Source organism: Globicephala melas, chromosome 2 (assembly GCF_963455315.2).
Source record: "Globicephala melas chromosome 2, mGloMel1.2, whole genome shotgun sequence".
Lineage (NCBI taxonomy): Eukaryota > Metazoa > Chordata > Mammalia > Artiodactyla > Delphinidae > Globicephala > Globicephala melas.
Genome location: NC_083315.2, coordinates 89,241,028 through 89,256,274, shown reverse-complemented (window position 1 = coordinate 89,256,274; position 15,247 = coordinate 89,241,028). Strand labels below are relative to the sequence as shown.

At 42.0% G+C, this 15,247-nt stretch overlaps 1 protein-coding gene across 1 annotated transcript in view; it reads left to right on the top strand.

The window, feature by feature from the left end:
* The window catches only part of SLC28A2 (solute carrier family 28 member 2), a 92,997-nt gene that overhangs the window by 53,833 nt on the left and 23,917 nt on the right, over window positions 1-15,247 (top strand). The gene's annotated exons all lie outside the window — the stretch shown is intronic.

The window sequence follows — 15,247 nt, the reverse complement described above, 5'->3', positions numbered from 1 at the left end:
GGTTGGACCGGCAACAAAAAGAACAGAAATGAGAATAACAACAACTAACATTTATTGAGTACTTACTATTGTGCAGAATGCTTTACGAAACGAATTCATTTAATTTTCATGCCAACAGGTGGGTACTAATTTTAGTCCCCTTTTTCAATTAGAAAATTGAGGCTTAGATATTAACTTACCCATATAATTTTTTAAAAATAGCTCTTTTGGAATACTCAGATTTGGGGATGAAGAGAAAGAGAAATCAGAAATTTAAAAAGATGGAGAAGGACCCACCAAAAGAGATAATAGAGAAAGGTAAAAAGTACAGTCTTGAAAGTCAAAAGGGAAGAAAGTGTCAAGAATGAAGGTACAATGAATCCACAATGTTCTGTGTATCAGGAGACAAGGAAGGAGAAAAATCTCTGAATTTGGTCATGGTCATAATCGCAGAAGTAATGTCTATAGAAGTTGTTGGGGTAAAATAGGTCAGATGGAAGCTGTGTTCCACGGTGTGGAAAAGAGTCTGGGTATTTATAAACAAGTGCAGGGTTTTCCTGGTGGCGCAGTGGTTGAGGGTCCACCTGCCGATGCAGGGGATGCGGGTTCGTGCCCCGATGCGGCAGGATCCCACATGCCGCGGAGCTGCTGAGCTCGTGAGCCATGGCCGCTGAGCTTGTGCGTCCGGAGCCTGTGCTCCGCAACAGAGAGGCCGCAGCAGTGAGGGGCCCGCGTACTGCAAAAAAAAAAAAAAAAAAGTGCAGAAGTCATACGTTAAGAAGCTTAGAAGAGGATATTGGATAGTTTCTAAAGGGAATATATGGATATGTGTTTTTTCTTTTTCTTTTTTGGCTGTGTGGTGTCTTCATTGCTACACGTGGGCTTTCTCTAGTTGCAGCGAGTGGGGGCTACTCTTCATTGTGGTGCGCAGGCTTCTCATTGTGGTGGCTTCTCTTGTTGTGGAGCATGGGCTCTAGGTGCATGGGCCTCAGTGGTTGTGGCACGCGGGCTTCAGTAGTTGTGGCACACGGGCTTAGTTGCTCCGCGGCATGTGGGATGTTCCCAGACCAGGGCTCGAACCCGTGTCCCCTGCATGGGTAGGCAGATTCTTAACCACTGTGCCACCAGGGAAGTCCTGGATATGTCTTTTCTTCTCTTTATTTTTAGGAATTAACTAAGTGACTTCATAGAGAAAACAAGCTTAACTTTTTTTGGGGGGGGGGTGGTACGTGGGCCTCTTACTGTTGTGGCCTCTCCTGTTGTGGAGCACAGGCTCTAGACGCGCAGGCTCAGCGGCCATGGCTCACGGGCCTAGCTGCTCCACGGCATGTGGGATCTTCCCGGACCGGGGCATGAACCCGTGTCCCCTACATCAGCAGGCGGACTCTCAACAACTGCGCCACCAGGGAAGCCCAAGCTTAACTTTTTAAATTCTATTTTCTTCTCCAGAATTTCACATCTAGATACAAATTGATATATATCAATGTGGACATTACCACTTTGTATTTTTGTTTTTCCACTTATTTTATACATCACATTTCTATGAATTGACAGTAAGCTTTCTATAAATTTTCATGCTTACATAATATTTCATACTCTGTTTAGCAATATAGTGGTTAATGTGAATTCTAGAATCAGACTGCTTAGGTCTATATATGAACTCTATCCAGTGATGTGCTGGTATATGTTTAAGAAATGGCTCTCCAAGAGTAGTTTTTTTTTGCGGTACGCAGGCCTCTCACTGTTGTGGCCTCTCCCGTTGCGGAGCACAGGCTCCGGACGCGCAGGCTCAGCGGCCATGGCTCACGGGCCCAGCCGCTCTGCGGCATGTGGGATCTTCCTGGCCCGGGGCACGAACCCATGTCCCCTGCATCAGCAGGCAGACTCTCAACCACTGCGCCACCAGGGAAGCCCTCCAAGAGTAGTTTTGCCATGGATATTGGTTCATATTTTTGCTCGCCTTAGTGAGTAAGACCCTGGGTTGGCAAACTTTTTCTGTAAAGGGCCTGATAGTAAATATTTTAGGCTTTTCAGGCCATAGGGTCTCTGCCACAGCTACTCAACTGTGCCATTTTAGTGGGAAAGCAGCCACAGATGATACTAAACAAATGGGCATGGCTGTGTTCTTAAAACTTTATTTATAAAAACAAGGATGGACTGGCCCACAGACCACAGTTTGCCGCTTCTTGATCTAGACAAAATAATAAATCAACCTTTGATTTGTAGCATTTGCCTGTAGTATAAATACTCTCAACATGGCTTATTTCAAGCTACCAATGGGATGTCATTGAATGAGGAGTTGGGAAGAGATGGGCAGTGGCATATCATTACATAAGATTTCCACCATACACACAGAAGAGAGAACCTTAAGAGCTTAGGTAACAGTAAAATGTAGCAAAATGATTAGGAGGTGTCCTGAGATTTATGACCTGTCTTGTTAAAAACCAGAAGCTTGGTGTCATAGTTATGGCATATTAGTCAGCCTCTGCCTCTTCTGGTAGCGTCAGGGCCTCCTGCTTTGCACCTGCCATGCTGTGGCTCAGCTTCCAGTGATGTGTCCTAGTGTGCCCAGTGGTTGTTGAGACAGTGGTCAAGCTACCTATAGATTAAAGCCTATTTAAACACAGGGCTGTGTCTTTCTCTATTAAACTTAAACCTTCTAACTTCTGTGGAGACTTTAGAAGATTGTTTGATAATTGGTTTATATTTAGCCCAGTGACTGTGCTGGGCATAGAAAAGACAGAGTATAGATCCACCTTAAAGTGCCCTGCTATACATTTTCCCCATTTAGTTTACTTTCCGTATTTCCGTGTGTGGTTTGCTTTCCTTCTTTTACCACCTATAGTAGAATCTGGATTTTGAAACTCATTTCATTTCTGCTGAACTATTCAAATAGCACCCATACAGATTCTTGTTTCCAGTCCTTCCCACTTGCTACACACCTATCTTATATAGATTCTACCAGAACTGCCTAAAGCATGACTCTGAACTGCCTTGTTCAAAAACCTCTATCATTCCCCACTGGTTGGCATTCAAGTCTTCCCCACTCCTCCTGCTCTCCAGCCATGATTTGTACCTAACTTGACTTTCCAAAATTAACTCTTACAATTCCCTTTCTAATGCTACTCTATGCATTAGAATTAACCCTCAATTGTTCCTTAAATATAACTTTTCATTTCCTGCCTCTGTGTCATGTTTTCCATCATTCTCTCTGTGTCAAATGTCTTTTCATTTTACATCTTTCTGCCCAGATACAACATATCTTTTAAGGCCCAACTCAAGAGCAATCATGTCCATGATATTATCACAAATGGTCTTCCTCTTCCTCAACCTCACTGGCCACAGTCCAAAGAGGCCCCTTCTTCCTCAAAACTCCCATAACATTTCTATTTGATCTTCTCTAATAACACTTAAAAGTTTTGACACTGTGTTACAGATTTATATGTATATTGCATCCCCTAAACTGGACTGTAAATACATTGAGGGCAGGATCCATGTCTACTTCATCCTTTTATCTCCTATAGCACCTGGTACAATGCTTTACCCATAGTATATACTCAAAAATTCAAAAATATTCAGAGTTCAATAGATACACGTTCGAAGTAGAATTGACAAGATTTGATGACGATTAAGGCCAGCCATTCTCAGGACACATACTCAGACCCCTGTCTTTATCCTTTCTTCTGTTCTTGGTTCCTCAGGATATCCTTAATCTGATCCTTCAGTGCAAACTATTTTAACTTCTCTTTCTTTTCATTACTCTTTCTGAATTTAGACATTTCTATAAAGCAATTTAGCAAAACATAAACATTTTAAAGAGGGTTCTTTCTGTTGTTGTTAGAATTCAAAAATGTTTGGTGGTGGTGAGGGGTGTTTGTTTTAAAGAACTAGTGAACTTGAGCACATCTGATGGCTGAAAGAAGGAGCCAGAAGGGTCAAAGAAAGAAAAGGAATGGACAATAGAAGAGGATGGAGATAGTGAGATAAATAATTGTCAGATAAGCCCTTAGGAGTTGCGAGGAGGTGGAATTGAGATCAAGAGTTGGAGGATTTGCTTTGGTAAGTGGGAAGGCCAGTTTTCCCTAAGATTTTAGAAAGGAGGCTCAGAAGCTATTGGGTCAGAGATGTGCTAAAGGATCTAGGTCAAAAGAGGCTGACTTTCTGTAAAACAGAAGGTATACCTGCTGAAAGCAAAGGAAACTAGGCTTCATAAGAGCATCCCTCTACCCCTCAGTCCCACAGACCCTCAGCCATATGCCCTTATGCCCCCCACCACCACCCCCACAGTGATGCTAGGGTCCTGGGGCTGGCTTAGCAGGGAAGCATCCTGTCCTAAGTTTAGGTCTGGCTGATGGAAGGGCCAGTAGACCTGAGAAGGGCTCTTCTGCCCTAGAGGAAAAGAGTCATATACTTTTTTCCTAGCTTGTCTTCTAAATACTAGCTCTTCTGGTTCTTGATTCCAGAAATGAAGAGTTGGATCATTAAAATTTTCTTTTACATGTATGGTTTTTCATTCAAGTCAATTACCAGGAAAAAAAGGATAATGATCATGTACCAAATTAATATTGCTTTAAATCTTACTGAATTTCAGCTATAAATTCTGTTCAGATAGGCCTAGTCTTCACATGGAGCCCAGTAAAGTCATTAGAACTTAAAACAATTAAGTGGAACTTTGGCACCAAACTGGACTGCCTGAGCCATCTTCAGTGGTTTGGCACTTCACTTTGTTACATGTGGACTCACCTGCTTATTTACCTTTAGTAGTTGTTTTAAAACTTCTATTCTTTTCAAATTCTCAACCCATTTTTTCTTACCCATCCCCATCTCCACTGCTATATAATAGCTATACAATCTCCACTGTGTATAATCCAATATCATTCCTTTCTAAGAAGACTAAGTATTTTTGTTACTAAGACCCCCATTCATTACTTATAATTTTCTTTGTCTTTGTCCTCTTTTTTTTTCCATTCTCTCAGAAAAAGAGCAGTCTCCCTCTTGCTCTTTTTTTTTTTTGTGGTACGTGGGCCTTTCGCTGTTGTGGCCTCTCCCCTTGTGGAGCACAGGCTCCGGACATGCAGGCTCAGCAGCCATGGCTCACGAGCCTAGCCGCTCCGCAGCATGTGGGATCTTCCCGGACCGGGGTATGAACCCGCGTCCCCTGCATCAGCAGGCGGACTCTCAACCACTGTGCCACCAGGGAAGCCCCTCCCTCTTGCTTTTTAAAGCTAACCTGCCAGTCTCTGCTTTTTAATTGGCATTTTTAGGCCATTTACATTTAATGATTTAAATCTACCATCTTGCTATTTATGTGTGTGTGTGTGTGTGTGTGTGTGTGTGTGTGTGTGTGTGTTTGCTTCGTTTTGTTTTGCTGCACCGTGTGGCATGTAGATCTTAGTTCCCTGACCAGGGATTGAACCCATGCCCCCTGCAGTGGAAGCATGGAGTCTTAACTACTGGACTGCCAGGGACGTCCCAGCTATTTATTTGTTTTTATTTGGCTCCACTGCTCTTTTCTTTTCTCAACATATCAAATTTATTTCTTCCACTGTTAATTTTCCCAGTCATCCACTAAGAATAGATTGTCTTTTCACTAGTTACCCAATATTACAGGTTGTCTTTTCACTAGTTACCCAATGTTACATTCCTCTCATCAATTAAAGTCACCCCATGCCACTGATTTTATGAAAGTTTTCTTAATGATAAAATTTAGGATTTGGGAAGCATTTATAATTTCATTTGTCATTCTTGGCTCCACAAAACAAAACTAGACAAAATAAAAAGTAAAGGCCCAATTCACAGTCAATGAGAATTTAGCTCAGCTGTTTACCCAGATCCTTCCTCTCATCTCTGGATTGCAACTAAATGTAATTTTAAAAATTGAAATATGTTTGACATATAACATTGTGCAAAGATAAGGTGTACAACATGTTAATTTGATATATTTGTAATATGATTGCCACTGTAGCAATAGCTAGCACCTTTATCATGTTACATAATGATCATTTCTTTTTAGTAGTTGGAATCAAGTTCTAGTCTCTTAGCAAGTTTGATGATTATAATACAATACTGTTATCTATATTCACTATACTGTGTGTCAGTTCTCTAGGGCTTATTTACTACTTGTTGAAAGTTTGTACCCTTAACACCATCTGTCCTATCCCCTCACCACCCCATTCCTTGGTAACAACCATTTACTTTCTGTTTTTTAATGTTTGGCTTTTTTATTTTTAATTTATTTTATTATTTTTTTTTTTTTGGCCATGCCACAAGGCTTGCAGGATCTTAGTTCCCCAACCAGGGATTGAACCAGAGCCCCGGCAGTGAAAGTGCCGAATCCTAACCACTGGACCACCAGGGAATTCCCGAGTTTGGCTTTTTTATAGATTCCACATATAAGTGAGATCATATAGTACTTGTCTTTCTTTCTCTGACTTACCTCATTTAGCATGATATTCTCAAGGTCCATCCATGTTGTCAAAAATAGCAGGATGTCCTTTTTTCTCATGGCTGAATAATATTCCATTGCATATATATATATACCACAACTTCTTTACATATTCATCCATTGATGGGCACTTAGATTGTTTCCATATCTTGGCTATTGTGAATAATGCTGCAGTAAACATGGGAGTGCATATATCTCTTTGATACCCTGTTTTCTTTTCCTTTTGGCATATACCAGAAGTGGAAATGCTGGGTCATATGGTAGATCTATTTTTAATTTTTTGAGGAAACACCATATTGTTTTCTATAGTGGTTGAACCAATTTATATTCCCACCAACAGTATATAAGTGTTTCCTTTTCACCACATCCTGGCCTACACTTGTTATCTCTTGTCTCTTGATGATAGCCATTCAAACAGATGTGAGTTGATATCTCATTGTGGTTTTGGTTTCCCTAATGATTAGTGATGTTGAGCATCTTTTCATGTACTCATTAGCCATTTGGATATCTTCTTTGGAAAAAATGTCTTTTCAGTTCCTCTGTCCATTTTTATTTTATTTTATTTTATTTTATTTTATTTTATTTATTTATTTATTTTGTGGTACATGGGCCTCTCACTGTTGTGGCCTCTCCCATTGCAGAGCACAGGCTCCAGACGTGCAGGCTCAGCGGCCATGGCTCACGGGCCCAGCCGCTCCGCAGCATGTGGGATCTTCCCGGACCGGAGCACAAACCCGTGTCCCCTGCATTGGCAGGCGGACTCTCAACCACTGTGCCACCAGGGAAGCCCCCTCTGTCCATTTTTAAATTGTATCTTTTGTTGTCATTGTTGTTATTAAGTTGTATGAGTTCTTTATATATTTTGGATATTAACCCCTTATCCAGTATATGGTTTGCAAAAATTTTCTACCATTACATAGGTTGCCTTTTATTTCATTAATTGTTTCTTTTGTTGTACAGAAGCTTTTAAGTTTTTTTAATAATTAATTAATTATTTATTTTATTTTTGGCTGCATTGTGTCTCTGTTGCTGCACACGGGCTTTCTCTAGTTGTGGTGAGTGGGAGCTACTCTTCGTTGGGGTACGCGGGCTTCTCACTGCAGTGGCTTCTCTTGTTGCGGAGCACAGGCTCTAGGTGCACAGGCTTCAGTAGTTGTGGCACGTGGGCTCAGTAGTTGTGGCTCACGGGCTCTAGAGCGCAGGCTCAGTAGTTGTGGCACACAGGCTTAGTTGCTCTGTGGCATGTGGGATCTTCCCAGACCAGGGCTGGAACCTGTGTCCCCTGCATTGGCAGGCAGATTCTTAACCACTGCGCCACCAGGGAAGTCCCGCTTTTAGGTTTGTTATAGTCTCACTTGTTGACTTTTGCTTTTGTTGTTTCTTCTTTCAGTTTCCTAGCCATAAGAGTATTGCCAAGACCAATGTCAAGGAGCTTCCTCCCTGTGTTTTATTCTAGGAGTTTTATGGTATCAGGTCTTATGTTTAAGTTTTTTATTCATTTTGAGTTAATTTTTGTGATTGGTATAAAATAGGGGTCCAGTTTCATTGTTCTTTATGTGTTTATCCAGTTTTCCCAACACCATTTGTTTAAAGAGACTATCTTTTCCCCACTGGGTGTTCTTGGCTCCCTTGTCAAATATTACCTGACTGTATATGTGGGACTTTAAGTCTGGGCTGTCTATTCTATTCCATTGGTCTATGTGTCTTTTTATGCCTGTACCATACTGTCTTTATTACTATAGCTTTGTAGTATAGTTTGAAATCAGGACATTTGATATCTCTGGATTTGTTCTTTTTCTTCAGGATTGCTTCAGCTATTTGAGGTCTTTTGTGATGTCATACAAATTTTCGGATTGTTTTTTCTATTTCTGTGAAGAATGCCATTGGAGTTTTGCTGGGGATTGTATTGAATCTATAGATGGCTTTGGGTTGTATGGACACTTTAACAATATTAATTTTTCTGATCCATAAACACAGGTGTCTTCCTTTTTTTTAAAATGCCTTTCCTCTTTAATACCCTTTCCTCTTTTTATGCCTTCTTTCAGATTAATTGAAAAAAAATTTTTTTTGGCTGTGCCGCACAGCTTGCAGGATCTCAGTTCCCCAACAAGGAACTGAACCCGGGCTCTTGGCAGTAAAAGCATGGAGTCCTAACCACTGGACCACCAGGGAACTCCCTGAATATTTTTAAATGATTCCATTTTACCTCCTTTATTGGCTTATTAGGTAAACTCTTTGTTTTGCTATATTAGTGGTTGGTTTAGAGTTTTTAGTATATATTTTCTTTCTTTCTCTCTCTCTCTCTCTCTTTCCTTCCTTCCTTCCTTCTTTCTTTCTTTCCTATGTGGTATGTGGGATCTTAGTTCCCTCACCAGGGATGGAACTGGTGCCCCATGCAGTGGAAACATGGAGTCTTAACCACTGGAGCACCAGGCAAGTCCCCTGTAGTGTATATTTTCAACTTATCAAGTCTACCTTCAAGTGATATTATACCCCTTGGCATATAGTATAAGAAACTTATAATAGTATACTTCTGTATGTCCTCTTCCAGCCTTTATATTACTCTTGTTTATGTTTATATATTTTACTTTCACATATGCTATAAACCCCATACTACAATATTATTATTTTTGTTTAAACATTAAGTTATCTTCCCATATGTTCCAACTTAAATATACCTGCACCTGCATGAATCCTTATCTTTTCCCCTCCTTATCAGAAGGCCTACTCTCCCTGAGTTTGAAGCCAACCTCCTTATCCATCTTCTTAATGCCACCCTTCTCCATCCCCTTCAACAGGGCCTCTTTCCCCTACCTCTTCAATTATTCCTTCCCTCAATCTATAAATATACTCAAGTTTCTTTCCTCAAAAATCAACCTTATCTCAAACTTGTGATATCCTTTTCCTTCATGGCCAAGTTTCTTGGAAACGTGGGATTTCCTTGCTATTTCCATTTTTCTCACCTCCCCATTCAATTTTCAGCCCAGTACAATCTAGTTTTCACCATCACTGCTCTGCTGAAAATCTTTTACTCAAGTGAGCAATGAAAACGTACATACCAAGTCCAATGTACACACACTTTCACTGGGCATCTGCAGCATGACTTCTGACCCTTTCTTTCTGGAAACTCACTTATTGATTTTAAGGGCACTATCCCCTCCTCATTCTTCTACCTCTCTGGATGTTCTTTCTTGTCTGTTGTTCTCCAGAGCCTGTCATTTGTCTTCTGTTCTCACTCCTACACTTAATGTCTTGATTCCTAAAGCCACATCTGAAGCCTGAATCTTTGTTCTAAGCTTCTGACCTATATATCTAACCACTTACCAAACACCTTCATCTAGGTGTTTCATATACACTTCAAATTAAACATTAAAACCAAATTTCTGTCAGCATAGGTTTGATACTTTTCTACTCAGTCAGGCCCTAGTCAGCCTGGGCTCTAGGCACACAAAGATAAATAAACTCACATTTCCTCCTCAGGTCTGTTCCTCCTCCTGTCTTTTCTATTTTGGTTTATGTTATCACCCTGACTGAGTCACTCACGGAAGGAACCTCATTTGTCATCCCAGTTTCCCTCCCCTTGATGTGGATCCTCTTTCTCAAACACCTATGCCTTTGTTACAAAGTTTTAAAAGAAGAGATTTTTTAAATCTTCTAAAGTGGAAATGGAAAATAATTTAAAATAATTCAGTGCCTTAATGAAAAACTGATTAATGAATTAAAGTGGCCTAATGGAGATCATTCTGGAAAACAATTTCTTGAGGAAAATCCAGCAAGGTTCATATAATTCTGAATAAAATGTTTATAATAAAAACATGAATTTCCTAATGAATTAAGAGATCCTGGCAGGGCTTCCCTGGTGGCGCAGTGGTTGAGAGTCCGCCTGCTGATGCAGGGGACACGGGTTCGTGCCCCGGTCCGGGAAGATCCCGCATGCTGTGGAGCGGCTGGGCCCGTGAGCCATGGCCACTGAGCCTGCATGTCCGGAGCCTGTGCTCCGCAACGGGAGAGGCCACAGCAGTGAGAGGCCCGTGTACCGCAAAAAAAAAAAAAAAAAAAAAAAAAAGAGATCCTGGCAACAGTCATCAATGCTAACATCTCAAAAACAGAGACAGCCTGTGCCTTCTGATAAAAGCACACAACGTCTCTGACACAGTCCTGCACACCCGCCTCCCCTGCTAAAAATGGAATCTGATCAGGTCTCTAACTCTACCTACAATTTATAGGAAATACAGGGGTAAGGAGTAACAGATTCAATTGTACCGCAGGGATGCAATCATCAAAATGCAGCCTGGGGGAAACCTACAGAATAAACAACCTACTTTACTCAACAAATAAAAGATGGCAGGACATTCAGATGGAAAGACACTTGAAAGAAGCTTCGTCCAACTGCAACATATGGACCTTAAAAAGATCCAGATTCAAAACCCAAACTGTAAGAACAAAACTAACAAAGGACACTTATGAGAAAATCAGGGAACTCTGAACTCTGACTAGATAACTGATATTAAGGAATTAGTGTCATACTGTGATTAAATTGAAAATTAAAAAAACAAACAAACAAACACCTATGCATTCACCTCCTATCAGTCCTCCCCTGCACCTTCAGTTACTTCCATACTGGCCCCTAGCCCATCCCTCACCACCCGCCTCCAGAGTGATCTTTCTAAAAAATACATATATACTTATGTTATTACCTTGCTTAAATTCTTCAATGGGTCTCTGCTTTCTACAAGATAAAACTGAAATTCCTAAGCATGATATATAGTCTAAATGACCTGGCTTCTGTCTTCTTTGCATGCTTTCTTCCCACCATCCATCCACATGCTCCCTGCTTCTCAGCGACAGTAAATCATACTGTTCTTCCTTTCTTTCTTTTTTTTTTTAAAGAAGATGTTGGGGGGTAGGAGTTTATTAATTAATTTATTTTTTTGCTGTGTTGGGTCTTCGTTTCTGTGTGAGGGCTTTCTCTAGTTGTGGCAAGTGGGGGCCACTCTTCATCGCGGTACGCGGGCCTCTCACTATGGCGGCCTCTCTTGTTGCGGAGCACAGGCTCCAGACGCGCAGGCTCAGCAGTTGTGGCTCACGGGCCCAGTTGCTCTGCGGCATGTGGGATCCTCCCAGACCAGGGCTCGAACCCGTGTCCCCTGCATTAGCAGGCAGAGTCTCAGCCACTGTGCCACCAGGGAAGCCCCATACTGTTCTTTCAAAATGCTTGGCTCACTCAAGTATGCTTTTCCTCCTCTAGAGGTAGCCCAGGGCTCTCTTCTAACTCCCTGAAACACATCCCCCTGACAAGCGCCTTCCCCTTTACCTTTAGGATCAGTTCATCTGTCCTCTTCTTTGTGAAAGCTTCTTTGACATTCACCTGCTCCTTCTCCTCTGCTCTCTTCGTAATTATAACTTTGGAATTCTGGAATGTTCCCTCTGGAATTCCAGTCTTTCATGTCTAATTAGAAGCCCCATGGAGTAATGGAAAGATCTGGGGTTTAAATCCTAACTTTGCCAGCAGGCTCACTTTCCTTGCCTGTGAATATAATATTAACCTTGTGGTTTTAGGGGAAGATGATTGAAGAGGTCTTGCAGTACCTGGTAAAAAGTGCTTACTAAATAGTATCTGGTTTTTCTTTCCTTTAGAGGCAATTTTTTGAAAAAGTAGTCCATATATACTCACACTCCCTCAATCCCCTGCAATTCCATTTTCATCCAGTCACTCTCCTGTAAATGGCTCTTTCAAACAGAACCAGTCACCTGTTCACGGCCATCTTCTCATTTGTTATGCTACCTGATCTTACACATCACTGAATGTTGTTGACCTATCCTCCTTTTTTTAAAAAAAATATTATTTTTTTAAAATTTATTTATTTATGGCTGCATTGGGTCTTCGTTGCTGCACACAGGATTTCTCTAGTTATGGCGAGCGGGGGCTACTCTTCGTTGCGGTGCGCGGGCTTCTCATTGTGGTGACTTCTCTTGCTGCGGAGCATGGGATCTAGGCATGCGGGCTTCAGTAGTTGTGGCACACCGGCTTAGTTGCTCCGCGGCATGTGGGATCTTCCTGGACCAGGACTCGAACCAGTGTCCCCTTTATTGGCAGGCAGATTTTTAACCACTGCGCCACCAGGGAAGCCCTCTCCTTTTTTTTTTTTCCGGTACGTGGGCCTCTCACTGTTGTGGCCTCTCCCGTTGTGGAGCACAGGCTCCGGACGCGCAGGCTCAGCGGCCATGGCTCACGGGCCCAGCCGTTCCGCGGCATGTGGGATCTTCCCGGACCGGGGCACGAACCCGTGTCCCCTGCATCGGCAGGTGGACTCTCAACCACTGCACCACCAGGGAAGCCCGGGATAAGAGTTCTGGAAGGAAGAAGTTGAGGCTGGGTAGAAGGGCCGGTTGGAAAACCCACTAACTAGGTCCCTCTTGTTTTTGTGGATCTTTGAATCTCTACTTTTAGTGTGAAGAAGATCTGACTTTTTATTGCACATCAAGCAGAGATTTGGGTCCTGTGTGGAGAGAGGGTTCTTTTCCAAGGCAACACATCCATCACAACTCAGCAGTTAAGCACCCGGCTGTGTTCTGGTTTAGGTTCCCTTCTCACTCTACCTGGGCTGATGGTTCTCAGAACTGGTCATCCCCCGGTGCACAGAGCCTCTGACTCCAATGTAGGTTTGCTGGCCTCCATCTGATAGACTTTTCTCTTGCCTTCCCAGGTTTTCCAACTCCTTTTTGGCTTTCCACTTTGGTTTATTAATAAGCTTTTTGCTTCTCAATCACCATTCTCCCTTGGACACTTTTTGTACCTGTTCTTGAGCTCCTCTACCACACTATCCAGCAACGCTTGCCCATCCAGTTTTAAACCAGTTTTATACACACCTTTGAATCTGGCAAAGTGGTACCCAGTACAATACCCACGGACCAGTTCTTCTTATGCTATCATCAAATGAAAACTTTGGACACCTTGAAAAGATTCTGGTCACTTCTACCTGGAGGCCCTTGCCCTTTACTCAGACCATCATTTGGGTTGACTCATTTTCTTTCTTCTAGTTCTGACTTCAAGCCAGGGTGAGCAAGGATTCACCCAGGGCCCCACTGTCAACAGTCACAGGAGATGGATTTTTTGAAAGCTACCTACGCCTTCCATTCTAACTGCTAAAAGATAGTACCCCAGACCCTGGGAATTTCCATAGCTTTGTCTCCCTTAGTTGGGGGAGTTTCCACAACTTGTGGAAAGGGTCACTGAGAAAATGCATGAACACCTGTGCTGCTAGGCCTGACCTATAGTGACCACTAATGCTGTGTTCAGCTAGCACAACCTACCATCCTTACCCTACTCTTTCCCATGCTGTCACTTGAGGCTGCAGGCAGTAAGCATGTAAGTGAGAGAGTTATTATTAGTCCATATCTGGAAAGCCTTCCACATACATACCTAGAGAATTTATGAGTGGGTACAGACATCACAGCAAGTTATGGACAAGATATCAAGTGTCACCATCTACCAGACAGATTTTTTTTTTCTCAATTAAGCTTCTGAGTATAGCACAGTTACTAACTCTCAAACTGAGCCATTATGTAAAGAGCTTGGTTGTATTAGCAAGATCCTAGGCCAAGCAGGATGCCAGGACCATGAACACCCGTGCCCATACCTCTATGCACTGCTTCTCAGTTGGTTTAAAAGGGTCTGAGAACATATATTCTCTTTTCCTTGGAATGTCCTGTATGATTTTTTTTAATTTTCATTTTTTAAAGCAGAGGTCCAGTTGTAAATTGATATGCTAGGATCAGGTTGTTCATGGGTTTTGCAGAAATGAGTGCTCTTCACTGACTTCTGGTAGAACCCACTGATCTTTAGTTCCCAGGGAACAGTTGAATGTGGTCCTGAGGTAATGGCAGAAATCTTTTCTAGGTGTGTGGTTTATATTTGTCCTGGACTAGTGAGTGTCCCCGCTCATTTTGCAATGGCTTTGCTGAACTGGCATTTGATTAGGTATGATTTTAAATCAGCTTCACCTAATAGATCAGTTTGGGTCCTAACAGGAACAGACGGAATACTTAAATTAGGATAATTAGAGAAGGGTTTATTTACAGAGGGGGTTTATTTACAGAGAGACCATTACAGGGGTGTGTGCAAGATGTAGCGGAATCACAAGAAACAATAGTGCAAGAACCTGAGGCTAGAAGCAATGAACAGTTACTATTGCTAGGCAAGGGACAAGATATAAGAGAACCCAGAAGGAGAGTCAGATAGAGAAGACTTCACTATGCTGACCTCAGTCTTTTCATCCACTCTGATCTCCTTTTGGATCCTCTTGGTAGAACCCAACTAGATAATCCAGAGGGTTATGTAATCCCACTGATGCAGTCCACATGGGTTAGAATCCCAGGGCACAGAGCAAGATGGAGAGTGGATCTGGAGGAGCAAACCAAAGATATCTGGCACACATGGGAAGTCTAGGATTGAAATTACATTAGTTCCTTGATATACTTTGCAAATGATATTCCAAAGATATTGACATCCTTCAGGTACACTGACACCTCTCAGCAATGGTTTTTACTCACTACTTTCTCTATTAAGCATGGAAAGTTAGCAGAGTTCTTGAGATCCTAAAGCGTCCTCTTGAACTGATAAGTCAGGTGGTGATAAAGAATGTTTTCTCCTTTCTCAGATCACCTATATCTAATAATACACACTCTACTCAACTAACACAAAGGGTTGGACTCCCTGAAGAAAGAAGAAATAAGGAGAAGGAGAGAGGAGTGAAAAGGAAGGCTTTGTATAAAGAAGAGGAGGGAGTGTGTTAGATGGGAGAGGTAGCAATGGAGAAAGAG